Genomic DNA, 14,951 nt, shown 5'->3' with positions numbered 1-14,951 from the left:
ATCATATCAACTAACTCTCTTGCCTTGCCTGTCATAGTCCCAACATTTAAAGTCCCTACTATCACTCCTAAACTCTTGCCTTTCCTTTTCTCTCTCTGCTTTCGAACACGCCTTCCTCCCCTCCTTTTTCGACCAGAAGGAGCCGCTTAGCGGCCATATAAAAGAAAACATTAATAATAGATAAAAATATTAATATAATAAAAACAGATTTGCCAAAATGTAACTTTCTCTATTGTACTATAAATCAGGGCAGTACAATATATTTTTTTTCTATTATAATGATTTATTTATTAATCCTCAATATTACAGCAATATTCAGTATTAAATTAAATAAAAATCGTTATGTCGAGCTTTAATATTCTGTAACTTCTGTACTCTGGTTTTGCTTTCAGCATAAAATCAGATGATACACATTTCTGAGTGATAAAGGAAGGCATCCAAAATAAGTTTGAAATGTGAAACTAATGTCAGACAAATACTGATTTACACAAATAATGGTTTTGGAGCAGCATCATACAGGACAAACGATCTCCGATCTCTACAGAGGGTGGTGCGATCAGCTGAGCACATCATCTGCACCGAGCTCTCTGACCTGCACTCAGTCTACAACAAGAGATGCTGGACCAAGGCCAGGAAGATCATAAAGGAACTCATCCACACCTACAATGTACTGTTCTCTTTGTTTTGGTCAGGAAAGCATTTACACTCCATGAAGGCCAACACAGAGAGACTGAGGAGAAGCTTTTTCCTGCAGACTATACGAACTGTCAATCATAACACTACACAGGACTAAACACTCTGATCTGCTCCTACTCATACACCACTCAGCACATTAATGCACATTTATATGAATATTTAACACACATTTGCACATGGTCTACATTTTGCACACCTGGAACACATGTGCATATAGTTCTGTTCTTGACTGGACATTGCTTTTCTATTTTAATTCCATTTTAATTCTATTTTATTACTTGTACACAGTTCAAATTGTTTACATTAGGATGCTAAATGTTTTCAATATTTTCTATATTTTTATCAATTTTAATTTATTTTCATTTCATATTTAATATTTTTATTTAAATACTTTTATTATATCACTATTTCATATTCTCTATTTGAATACTCTATTCTAATTTTTTAATGTTAGTTCATGAGCGGTCATAAAAGCATTTTACTGCATATCATATTGTGTATGCTTCACTCTGGGCATGCAACAGTCTGGGTGATACGCTTCTTTGGGGCTTCTTCACACCATAACTCTCCCGGATGTGGAAAAGATAGTGAACATGGACTCATCAGAGAACAATACATGTGTTACATTGTCCACAGCCCAAGATTTTTGCCAAGATGTTTGTTTTTTCTTAAACATAGCACTGAGCAATAAATCCAAACAACTACATTTATTAAGTCAACCTTAGTTGTGTTTCTATATTCTTTTTAGACAAAAGAGGTTTCCTCTTGTTCAGTCTTATTCTAATTGTCATATTTATATATGACTTTTAGTCTGTCATATAATAAATGCTAAATACTAATTATGCATGTAACATGCTTACATCAGGGTCTGATGTATCTCTTGGGTTGTTTTTCACCTCTGGATGAATGTGCTGGTACAGTACTGTATGTCCACTCCTGGAATATTGGGTAACTGAATACTTTTCTATTCACTTGTGAATAATCTTTCTCACTCTAGACCATTAAACTCCTAATGTTTTGAAAAGGGTTTTATAACCATCTCGCCATTATGTTAACACATACTTCCAGGACACAGGACACACTCTCTTCCTAATTCATTCTTTATTCCACTTATCTGTGACCTTATCCATTATTAAGTTCACAGGAAGCCTGGAGCCCATACCATGGAATTTAATGAATAAGGCAGGATGCAGTCTGAGCAGGGTGCCAGCTGTTTATTCGATCTCAGAGAGAGTTGCTAAGGTCCATTGTTTAATTTTTTTTTTTTTTTACATTAAATTTACATTTAGACAAACTAGACACATCTTGAGTCGCCATTTAAAGATTATTAAAGACATCTAGAGGTACAGTAGAACAGAAAAGAGTCTGGATGAACGTCGTTCTCGATTCCTGAGAGATGGTGGGACGAGGCGAGCAGTGCTGGAGGATTTGAAGGAACGCAACAGTGCGTAGTGTGATTAGAGCAGAGAGGTAAGTGGGTGCTGGGCCATTTTAAGCTTTGTAGGTTTTGAATTTGATGCAGGCAGCAACAGGAAACCAGTGCAGAGACCGGAGGACTGGGGTGGAGTGGAAAGGTTGTCCCTACACAACTTGGGAAGTTTATCGCCTACACTATGCATGTACAATTATGCTTTGGTACAGAGACAGTCCTGCTGATGCATTAACATGTTTTTTTTTCCCTTACACTCAATTATTATTATTATTATTATTATTATTATTTTATTATTTTATTATTATTATTTTTATTATTATTATTTGAAATTGTATCTAAGATAAGAAATGCACCAGTAAACAACATATCATTTTACATGCATTAAAATGTAAATATGCTCATTATTTTAGTTGAGCCATAAAAGAGGAAACTAAAGGGTGTGGTCACTGTAACTCTTGTTAACCACAGACTCTCTTGTGCTCTTCTTTAGTTGTAGTTTGGTCGCTGCACATGTAGGTCAAGAAGACACAGTAAGAGAACAGTATTTTGTTTACTTTAAGTTACTATATTTTCTCATAATGTTTACTTTCCCCAAATATAGATAGCAGAGTTGTTCTTTTCTTCTGGTTGTGATTTGTTTTTCCAAATTGGGAACTTTGTGCGAACTTTTCCTTGTCTATACTTGCTGGGAATTATGAAGATATTTGAGATGTTTGTGGCTTTCTGACTGGTTGTGTTGTGTAGGTTTTTGTTTCTTTGCTGTTTTCACTGTTTGATAATAGACCTGTGACATCTCTGTATGATCACATTATTATTGCATGACTTTTTTAAATATCTTAATCAAAATATTTAATGCCTATCTTTCTTCCTTATCTGCTTGACATTTTGATTATCTGCTGCCTGGCCTCGACATACGGTAGTTATTTTTCACCACTTTCTTTTGAACACGGCTACTCCTGATTGTTCTTTCCTCTGTTCCACATGAGTTTCTGGTCAGGGAGGAGGGCTGGTTGTTGTATTTAAAAGTCACTTTAAGTTCCGCGTCTCCACTATTTTCCAGTTTTGAGTTACAGTTGTTTATAATTAATGGGTCCTATCCTAAATTATGTGCACCTGTATACCATTCCCCAAATTAAACTAGGACTTTATTCAGGATTTTCTTTCCAACTTGCTGGCTGACATTTTGTTATACTATGACAGATTCCTTATATGCAGTGATGTTCTTACCTGCTTTCTGACATAATCTCTGGCGAATGATTTTAAATCCCTCCTGAACACTTACTCACACTCCAAGTAATAAAACTTTCTTTGGTAAAAGTTTTGTGCATATGAAAGTTGCAGAATAATATAAATATACTTCATGAATTAAAAGTAAAAAAAAAAAAAATGAGTTAAAAGTCAATAAAAAATTTAAATAGACCTAAATAACTACATTAATTATGATGACATATAAAATTGAGTAAATGTAATAAAAATCACAAGGTAATGCAGTGGTTAATCTATGTGAAAATAAATAAAATAACTGAGTAGAAATAATTGAAATGCAGGATAGGAATAAGTGAAAATTAGACTATTATTTAACAAACAAATGTGCTACATTCACTAAATATTTTAACTGATTTTAATCCATACTGCTCTATCACAGCATTAATATGTTACACTTACACTCTAAAAAATAAAACTGTGCTGTACTCAAATTTTTTGGTGAAACATTTTTACACTTAAAAATATTGAGTAAATATAAAAAAATTAATAAAAATCATGTAAAATATACTTCATGAATTGAGTACAAGTCAGTAAAAAAATTAAGTAGATCTGAATAACTATATTTAGTACAATGATGTACAAAATTGAGTAAACGTAATGAAATCAGAAGTTATTGCAAAGTGAAAATAAGTAAAATAATTAAGTAGATATAATTGAAATGGAAGGTAGAAGATACTGAAAATTATACTATTATTTAACAAACAAATGTGCTACATTTACTAAATATTTTAACTAAATGAAAGAAACAATACACACATCTTCATTTTACTTAAACATTTATTTGCCAAATTTGACAAGACATGAAGTCTAAACTCAACCTGGTTTACTTTGCAAATGACACGTAACAAAATCATAAACAGAGAGCTGGATTTATCTTATTAGTAAACAGTTTCAGAAACAATACTCCTGCCACAAGTATTATACAGTTAACATGTGGAAAGTCGACTTTTGTATTAGAATCTAATGAGTCACATTTTACATCTGAAAGATTGCACACCTTCACACTTCAGTTTCCTGCAAACTGTGGGATCCATACAAATGTGTGTGCAGACCTTCTCAAATCTTACAGAAGCAATGACAGTCTAAATGAAGACAGGACACTAAATATCCATGACCAACAGTACCATGCTTCACTCGATAATGATCGAAATTCCTTTTGATGATGCGACAAATGTGCAGAGTTTACACCGCCATCCCATAATGCTGGCACCTAAAAAAGGAACAATAGTATACAAGTAAGTACAAGTGTGACTGTTAATATAAAGTCCACTAGACTGGTAAAATAGTACTTCTGTTCAAATACATACTTTTTGGACTAATAGTCTTGTTGTAATTTCTATCTTTGATTCAATGGTTACACATTTTATACTTCTGTAACATTTAAAAAGTTGACATTTACCTCCTGTTTTATCTCCATTCAACTTCTCTTCATTAGTGGTGTTGGTGCTGTGAAAGAGATATAGAAAATATATAACATGTTTCACACAAACACAAAATCAATCAGTTTTAGGTTCTTTTAGTTACATATTAGAACATACATAATGTTTCACTTCAATATTTTAATTTCATATTACTTTCTCCCAATTCTAATTCTGAGAGAAATGTTGTATTTTCACTAAATCTTTATATTTCATAGCTTTAGTTACTAGTACAGTACTTAGCACATTTATTTATAACATCTGCCGCTGCGTGCTCAGTGTTTAATCATGTTAAAAATACTCATATACAGTAACGGATAAAACAGTACCAGAGTCCGGACACGGATTTGTTCTGAGTTTCCTGCTTATAGTGTCGGAGTGATCAAGCAGACTCGCGGTTCAGTGTGTGAGGTGGACCGGTACACATGCGGTAATTATTTGAACATGTTAGTTTTATATCCTCGCCACAGTGGCGGTAGGCTGCGCAAAATCACCGCATTTGGCGGGAGAAATTCAAATATTGCGGCACAACCCGCCGCCGGTTACACCGAGAAACCCGGACATGCACGCGCTGCTGCTCGGTGTTAAATCTCTCCTTTTACACCAGATTTTAAGTGTCTGTATTAACGCCGCTTTAGCTGAGCAGTTCGGTGGTTGGAACAAACAAGCTAAATCACTATGAACCGCAGGACTGGCCTGTTGCTAGCTATCGTTAGCTCTGGAGCTCGGCTGTGACAGGATTCAGAACAGTAACTCACACCCTATAAAGTTGTGTGTGCAGGCAGACAGAGTCATTATTACAGTAACTTGTGTTAGCTGTTTACTCACCAGGATTTGTAAGGAATGTTCCAGAATGTTCCAGGTGCTTCATGTCCATTCTTACATCCTCACAGCCTTCTTGTCTCTGATGTTACACCAGACTTCCCATGAGCACTTGCACAGGGCAATTTACTCAATTATTTAAGTTTTTGTTGTTAAACATAAAGAATATTGAGTTGGAATGAATGATAATTGTAGTTCTTGAAACTAATCAGTACAATTACTCCATTACCAGATATTTTGATTGAAATGTATCAAAAAATATTAAGTGCATGTTAAAAATATAATTCAGTTAGTCAAATACTGATTTTTAGTAGTGAAGTAAACTTAAATTATAGTGTAAATTTAAGACAAAATTAATAGTTGTTTTTTTTAGGCATTTATTTTGATTTGTCTAACTCAAACAGTCATGTCTGTGACTTTTAGAGATTTTATTAAGGTAACATAACTTTTTTATAACTGTGAAATTTACAAGGCCACAGAATATTTTTTTAGAGTGTACTTAATCTTTTAAAACTATATTTACCCTTCACTCAGGGAGTATTTTAATTCAGGAAAATATATCTAATGACAACAAATTATAAACAATGAAACAATACACAAAAACTATATACACTAGACAGCAGAGTTTTTTTCTTTAGTCATGTTGTAATTTGTGTTCCCAAATTGGGAACTTTGGGAGTTTTGTAAACTTTTCCTGATTGTCTATATTTGCTGAAATTATGGAGATATTGAGATGTTTGTGACTTACTGTCTAATTATCATGTGCATTTTGTTATTTTTATTGTTTTTACTGTTTGGTAATGGAAATGTGATGGGTCTGTATGAGCATATTATGTATAATTGCCTGACTCTTTTAAACACCCACGTGTCTTTGGCAGAGGTGTCAAGTAACAAAGTACAAATACTTCGTTACCTTACTTAAGTAGAAATTTTGGGTATCTATACTTTACTGTAGTAATTATTTTTCAGCCGACTTTTTACTTCTACTCCCTACATTTTCACGCAATTTTCTGTATTTTCTACTCCTTACATTTTAAAAATAGCCTCGTTACTCCTATTTTATTTCAGCTTGTCATTCAAAAAACAAACAAAAAAACATCTGGATAAATTGCGCTATCCGGATGGAGCGAATTTGATTGTGGTTGGATGAAAAGTATAAACATACCATTTCGACACCCTATTGGTTGGTACGCGATCCATCCCACCTGCACATGACGTCACGTCACACACTCCAGCAAGGACGTTTGAATAAAATAGCATTTTCGGTTAATAAGGTTGTGATAAGTAGACGAATATGTCCGTGATAGAGACCCGAGATTCGAGCAAAATGTCACAACCAAGCACCAGCAAGAAACCTATTTGCCCCCTTCCTGATTTCTTATTCTTTTGCATGTTTGTCACACAAAATGTTTCTGATCATCAAACACATTTAACTATTAGTCAAAGATAACATAATTGAACACAAAATGCAGTTTTTAAATGAAGGTTTACGTTATTAAGGGAGAAAAAAAACTCCAAATCTACATGGCCCTGTGTGAAAAAGTGATTGCCCCCCTTGTTAAAAAATAACTTAACTGTGGTTTATCACACCTGAGTTCAATTTCTGTAGTCTCCCCCAGGCCTGATTACTGCCACACCTGTTTCAATCAAGAAATCACTTAAATAGGAGCTACCTGACACAGAGAAGTAGACCAAAAGCACCTCAAAAGCTAGACATCTTGCCAAGATCCAAAGAAATTAAGGAACAAATGAGAACAAAAGTAATTGAGATCTATCAGTCTGGTAAAGGTTTAAAAGCCATTTCTAAAGCTTTGGGACTCCAGCGAACCACAGTGAGAGCCATTATCCACAAATGGCAAAAACATAGAACAGTGGTGAACCTTCCCAGGAGTGGCCGGCCGACCAAAATTACCCCAAGAGCGCAGAGACAACTCATCCGAGAGGCCAAAATAGACCCCAGGACAACATCTAAAGAACTGCAGGTCTCACTTGCCTCAATTAAGGTCACTGTTCACGACTCCACCATAAGAAAGAGACTGGGCAAAAACGGCCTGCATGTCAGATTTCCAAGGCGCAAACCACTTTTAAGCAAAAAGAACATTAAGGCTCGTCTCAATTTTGCTAAAAAAAACATCTCAATGATTGCCAAGACTTTTGGGAAAATACCTTGTGGACCGACGAGACAAAAGTTGAACTTTTTGGAAGGTGCGTGTCCCGTTACATCTGCGTAAAAGTAACACAGCATTTCAGAAAAAGAACATCATACCAACAGTAAAATATGGTGGTGGTAGTGTGATGGTCTGCGGTTGTTTTGCTGCTTCAGGACCTGGAAGGCTTGCTGTGATAGATGGAACCATGAATTCTACTGTCTACCAAAAAATCCTGAAGGAGAATGTCCGGCCATCTGTTCGTCAACTCAAGCTGAAGCGATCTTGGGTGCTGCAGCAGGACAATGACCCAAAACACACCAGCAAATCCACCTCTGAATGGCTGAAGAAAAACAAAATGAAGACTTTGGAGTGGCCTAGTCAAAGTCCTGACCTGAATCCTATTGAGATGTTGTGGCATGATCTTAAAAAGGCGGTTCATGCTAGAAAATCCTCAAATAAAGCTGAATTACAACAATTCTGCAAAGATGAGTGGGCCAAAATTCCTCCAGAGCGCTGTAAAAAACTTGTTGCAAGTTATCGCAAACGCTTGATTGCAGTTATTGCTGCTAAGGGTGGCCCAACCAGTTATTAGGTTCAGGGGGCAATTACTTTTTCACACAGGGCCATGTAGATTTTGATTTTTTTTTCTCTCTAAATAATAAAAACCATCATTTAAAAACTGCATTTTGTGTTTACTTGTGTTATCTTTGACTAATAGTTAAATGTGTTTGATGATCAGAAACATTTTGTGTGACAAATATGCAAAAGAATAAGAAATCAGTTTTTCACACCACTGTATACACTCAACAAAAATATTAACGCAACACCTTTGTTTCTGCTCCGATTTTTCATGAGATGGACTTAAAGATCTAAAATCCCATGTTGCAAAGATCTGTACACAGTTCTTGGAAGCTGAAAATGTCCCAGTTCTTGCATGGACAGCATACTCACTGGACATGTCACCCGTTGAGCATGTTTGGGTTGTGCTTGACCGGCGTATACGACAGCGTGTACCAGTTCCCACTAATATCCAACAACTTCGCACAGCCATTGAAGAGGAGTGGACCAACATTCCACAGGCCACAATTGACAATCTGATAAACTCTATGCGAAGAAGATGTGTTCCACTGCATGAGGCAAATGGTGGTCACACCAGATACTGACCGGTTCTGAGTACCCAGACCCCCAATAAAGCAAAAAACTGCACATTCCAGGGTGGCCTTTTATTGTGGGCAGTATAAGGTACACCTGTGCACTACTCATGATGTCAGATCAGCATCTTGATGTGGCACACCTGTGAGGTGGGATGGATTATCTCAGCAAAGCAGAAGTGCTCACTATCACACATTTAGACTGATTTGTGAACAATGTTCGAGAGAAATGGTAATATTGTGTATCTGGAATGAATTTTAGATCTTTAAGTCCATCTCATGAAAAATCGGAGCAGAAACAAAGGTGTCGCGTTTATATTTTTGTTGAGTGTATATATATAGGTAATAGTAATGCGTAAATAAAGTTGAGTATCATTTTTATACAAGGGAAAAAGACATGTAAGGGACATTCGAGTCAAAGTGGGACCTTGGTGCAGAATAACAGAACGCACTTAGTAGAGTAAAAGCTCCCTTTATTACTTTGTATATAAGCAAAAAGCCTTTGGTGATCAAAGCAGCAATGGGCTCTGAAAATTTACATAAGTTTTACGTCTTCGCTTCAGAGAATTTTCATCACAAGTAGATCAGTATGATGTTTATAGTAACAGTCACACTTGTATTTACTTGTTTACTATAACTCCTTTTTTTAGGTGCCAGCTTATGGGATGGCGGTGTAAGCTCTGTGCATTTGTCGCATTATCAAAAGGAATTTCGATCATTATGGAGTGAAGCATGGTACTGTTGGTCATGGATATTTAGTGTCCTGTCTTCATTTAGACTGTCATTGCTTCTTTAAGACCTGAGAAGGTCTGCACACACATTTGTATGGATCCCACAGTTTGCAGGAAACTGAAGTGTGAAGGTGTGCAATCTTTCAGATGTAAAATGTGACTCATTAGATTCTAATACAAAAGTCTACTTTCCACATGTTAACTGTATAGTACTTGTGACAGAAGTATTGTTTCTGAGACTGTTTACTAATAAGATAAATCCAGCTCATTGTTTATGACTTTGTTACATGTCATTTGCAAAGTAAACCAGGTTGAGTTTAGACTTCATGTCATTAAATTTGGCAAATAAATGTTTAATTAAAATGGTAATGTGTAATATATATAAAAAATAAAAGTGTAACATATTAATTCCGTGCAGTATGAATTAAATTCCGTTAAAATATTTAGTAAATGTAGCACATTTGTTTATTAAATAATAGTATAATTTTCAGTTTCTTCTACCCTGCATTTCAATTATATCTTATAAATTATTTTACTCATTTTCATTTGGGGTAACCATTGCATTAACTTCTGGTTTTCATTACATTTACTAATCATCATATGCTGTTCTTATTCTGACTTCTGTCTACTTTTTTATTTTATTTTCATAGACGTTCTCCAGCAGTGTTTTCCCTCACAATGCTTTCTCCACTTTATCTGGTCTTTTTGTTCATGATCTCAGGTGAATCTTACATTTACATCATCACAACTACACACATTTTGATGCTTGTTGTAAATGAGATATATCACTGTGCTTCACTTGGAATGATACTGTGTGAGACATTAAACTCAAACACAGTTCTGTTTCTGAAACAGACAACAACTAGACAAAAACTTTAGCTTCTGCTTTAAAACCCTGTACTCCAGGTCACACATTGTAGTTAAAATCAGAATAGGACTGGATTTACAGTGAAACAAATGTGAATGTAGAATAAATAGTAGTGGGTGCTGTAAAATACGAATTCTTCTAACTTATGGGTTTTAACTTATGAGCCCTGAAAATTATAAATCCTGTACATGGATTTCTGTCAGTGGTAGACATCTGTGTTTATTTCTACAACCCAGAGTTTCAGAGCAGTAAAGTAAAGCTATAAGCTAACAACCTTTAATAACCTCTTTCATGTGTCATGTTTCAGGAGCTCTTGGGAATGAATGGAGTGTGACATACAGGCCAGAACATCTCTGTGCCTTAAAAGGATCTACAGTGTTTTTAAATGGCTCATACACACACCCAGCAGATTTTACAGTGACTAAGGCATTTTGGGTAATAGACCCAGTTAAGGGTAAAGATCCGACTGATCTGAGTACTGTATCAGGTTACTCAGACAGAGTGGAGTATTTAAGAGATAAACAGAAACACTTCTCCCTCAGACTGAGTGATGTGAAGAAAACAGATGAACATCAATACTGCATTAGAGTCCTAGGACAGAAAAGTAAAGATACATACCTCTTTTCTTCAGGAGTGAGACTCACTGTCACAGGTAATGTAGATCACAATGCTTTATGGAAATTAATAATGAATAACAGCTTTTCTGTACATAATCACATAAATAATGCAGTGTTGTGTTACTGATGCATAAATGTATTCTTTAAACTGCACTAAATTTAAATTTATCTAATATCTTTCATTGTTCTATTTCTACAAATGTTCTAGTAGTATCGGAAGCTGAATAATTATTTACTTGTACTAAATGTATTGGTTTTTTAAAACACTTTTGAAGTTGTAAAGTTTTGCATAATTTGGCTAGTTTGTGTGAGTGTCTTAGGTTGTGTTTCTCCAGGTATGTGTGTCTCCAAGTTTGTTTTGTTTCTAATTTGTTTAGTTTCTAGTTTGATTAGCTACTAATCCACTTAGATACTTCCCAGCGTAGATACAAACCCGATTAGCTATTTACTTGTTTACAGGTGGCAAACAATTTGGCGATACAGCGTGTTGTGCTAAACTGTAGACGGCGCCGTCCGCCGAGCCGTGTGAAAATTTTTCCTTTTATGCAAAACCCTAAAAAAAAAAAGGTTTCGCCTTACAAGGCAACAGATTATGGAGCTTCTTGACCTGCTCAGGCCTGCACTTGCCAGGCCAAGACGTCAGACTTACGCTCTACGTCCGGATGTCCAGCTGATTGCTGATTTTTATTTTAAATATGTTTCATTGATTCAATTCAATTCAATTCAATTTTATTTGTATGGCGCTTTTAGCAATTTTTATTGCCGCAATGCAGCTTTACACAATCAAAAGAATTATTTAAGTTTGTATGAAATGTGAATTTGTATGAATCAAAATGGTCAGTTTGTCCCTGGTGAGCAAGCCGAGGGCGACAGTGGCACGGAAAAAAATCCCTGAGATGGTAATAGGAAGAAACCCTGAGAGGAACCAGACTCAACAGGGAACCCATCCTCATTTGGGTGAAACAGAAAGCAGTAAATGATCTGCATTTATACAGTGTGTTAGGTGGCAGGCAGTTCAGCTATAATAGCTGATGTTAATTGATGTTAATATGGAGTCCAGGTAGTTATTGAAGACCCAGGTAGACTTGTAGGAAGTTCTAGTCCTGAACTATCGAACTGTCAAGTCCCCAGATAAACAGTTGCCAACACCAGTCAAGGCCCAAAACATCTTCTAGGTAGAGAGACTCTTTTCCAGACACCAGACGCATCCCAAAGAGACACACGGGGCATCTGACGACGAGATCTTTAACCAGAAGCGGGGCACCAGGATGGGTCAGACAGGTCCGGAGGGCAAAGGGGGTCTGGATCACTGGCAGCTCAGGAACGACATATGTAGCTCGACAGAGAGAGAGAAAGAGTGAAAGGGGGAGACAGGGGACGAGAGGAAAGACAAAGAGGGGGAAAAAGAGAAGAAGAGGAGAGATAGCAGTTAGGTATGGTCACAGTCACACAATGTATAATGTGAATGTATATTAACTGTAGAGTGCAAGCAGAGACTCCAGCAGGACTAACTATGACAGCATAACTAAAAGGGAGAGCCAGAAGGAAACACAAACATGAGGGCTTCCTGAGATGTAAAGCAAACAATCACCTCACCGTCAGCAAACCTAAGTGATCAATGAGAGTGAGGAAGACAGCATCCAAACATACCAGTTCACCATAATACTCTACGTCCATTAGTCCCCCAGATCTGCTCCTTTACTTAAGGCAAATCTATTTATAAAAGTGCTTGGCTAAATAAATAGGTTTTTAGCCTGGACTTAAACACTGAGACTGTGTTTGAGTCCCGAACGCTATTTGGAAGACTTTTCCATAATTTTGGGGCTTTATAAGAAAAAGCTCTGCCCCCAGCTGTATTTTTCATAATACGTGGTACTGACAAGCAGCCTGCATCCTTTGATCGAAGTAGCCGTGGCGGTTCGTAAGACACTAGCAGTTCGCTCAGGTACTGCGGCGCGAGACCATGTAATGCTTTATTGGTCAAGAGTAGTATTTTAAAATCAATGTGAAATTTCACAGGGAGCCAATGCAGTGAAGATAAGATAGGGGTGGTGTGCTCATATCTTCTGGTTCTAGTGAGGACTCTCGCTGCTGCATTCTGGACTAGCTGAAGCTTATTTATGCATCTAGCTGAACAACCAGACAGTAAGGCATTACAATAGTCCAACCTAGAGGTGATAAAAGCATTAACTAGTTTTTCTGCATCATTTAGCGACAATAAATTTCTTATCTTGGCAATATTTCTGAGGTGAAAGAATGCTATCCTGGTAATATTATCTACATGAGCTTCAAATGAAAGGCTGTAATCAATAATCACACCAAGGTCTTTCACTGTTGGTGGAACAGAAAGGCCATCTAAAGTTACGGTGTGATCTAAAATTTTACTCGTAGCTGTATGCGGTCCTAGGACTAAAACTTCTGTCTTACCTGGATTAAGCAGAAGGAAGTTAATTAGCATCCAATTTTAGTAAGCTGTTTTTTCTTATCAGGTTTTGCTGAGATGTATAACTGTGTATCGTCAGCATAACAATGAAAACTAATACCATGCTTATGGATTATGTTGCCCAGAGGAAGCATGTAAAGGGAAAAAAAGCAGTGGACCTAAAACTGAACCCTGCGGAACGCCAAACTCCACTAGAGAACATGCAGAATAATCATCATTTAAGTCTACATACTGATAACAATGGGTCAGATAGGATCTGAGCCAGGAGAGGGCTGTACCCTTAATTCCTACTACATTTTCTAATCTGTGAGGAAGAATAGCGTGATCAACTAAGGTCGAGTAATACAAGCATAGTTACACAACCCTGATCAGAGGCCAATAGGAGGTCATTTACTACTTTAATGAGTGCTGTCTCTGTGCTGTGATGAGACCTAAATCCTGACTGATACAGTTTATGTATGCCATTTCTATGTAGATATGAGCATAGCTGCTCCGCTACTATCTTTTCCAGAATCTTAGAGATAAAGGGATGGTTTGATATTGGCCTGTAATTGGACAGCTGACAGAGGTCGAGGTCAGTTTTCTTAATTATTGGTTTGTTAACTTATTAACAAGCTAATTTAAAAGATTTTGGAACATAACCAATGCTGAGTGGAAAATTAATTATTCTCAACAGGGGTTCTGTTATTGCTGGTACTATCTGTTTAAGAAAATATGTCGGTACAGGATCTAATATACAGGTTGATGAATTTGTAATTGATCATTACCCATCATTCATGACTGAATGGGTATTTCTTTTGACACCTTTTATTTAATGAAATCTGATTTAGTTAAATAAGAAAATAAACTTGGAAGTTTCACAATCACTCATTTTTCTGAGGGATTGAAATGCTTAGTTCACCTATCCCACCTACGCGGTTTCGCGCAGTGGCCGTAAGTACAGTTCATCATAATTCACCATGAGTTTTGGCGCTGTGATTACGTTTCCATCTTGAAAAATGAAACGTTACATTTTTGGCAGTCCTTGCGGAAGCTTGCAGACCTTGCAGAACTTCGTGGGACATTAGCAGAACATCGGCGGGCAATCACGGCAGCTCATGGTGCCTAACATCACATCTCACCGCATAGGTGAGATAGCGGTATTGGGCACCGTGAGCCGCCTCAAATGCCCGCCCGACGTTCCACGAAGATTTGCAAGGTCCATGAGCTTCCGCATGTTAAACATGTTTATTTTTTGGCGTGGTAAAATGAAAACGTGACCACGGCACCAAAACTCACGCTGAATCATAATGAACTGAACTTATGGCCATCGCGCGAAACCGTGTAGATAAGATACTGTAGGGGTATTAAACCTCTA

General features: G+C 36.7%; 1 protein-coding gene and 1 long non-coding RNA gene across 2 annotated transcripts in view; both read left to right on the top strand.

The window, feature by feature from the left end:
- LOC128506993 (sialoadhesin-like) overlaps positions 1-14,951 on the top strand; it is a 212,987-nt gene that overhangs the window by 21,959 nt on the left and 176,077 nt on the right. The gene's annotated exons all lie outside the window — the stretch shown is intronic.
- On the top strand, positions 1,999-11,177 carry LOC128506526 (uncharacterized). Its single transcript, XR_008355721.1, has 4 exons — positions 1,999-2,166; positions 2,619-2,658; positions 10,317-10,387; positions 10,842-11,177. It is a non-coding gene; the product is annotated as an uncharacterized LOC128506526 (long non-coding RNA).

This window comes from Clarias gariepinus, chromosome 18, assembly GCF_024256425.1.
Source record: "Clarias gariepinus isolate MV-2021 ecotype Netherlands chromosome 18, CGAR_prim_01v2, whole genome shotgun sequence".
Taxonomy (NCBI): Eukaryota; Metazoa; Chordata; class Actinopteri; order Siluriformes; family Clariidae; genus Clarias; species Clarias gariepinus.
The sequence above is the reverse complement of the archived record's forward strand: the minus strand, read 5'-3'. Positions and strand labels throughout refer to the sequence as shown.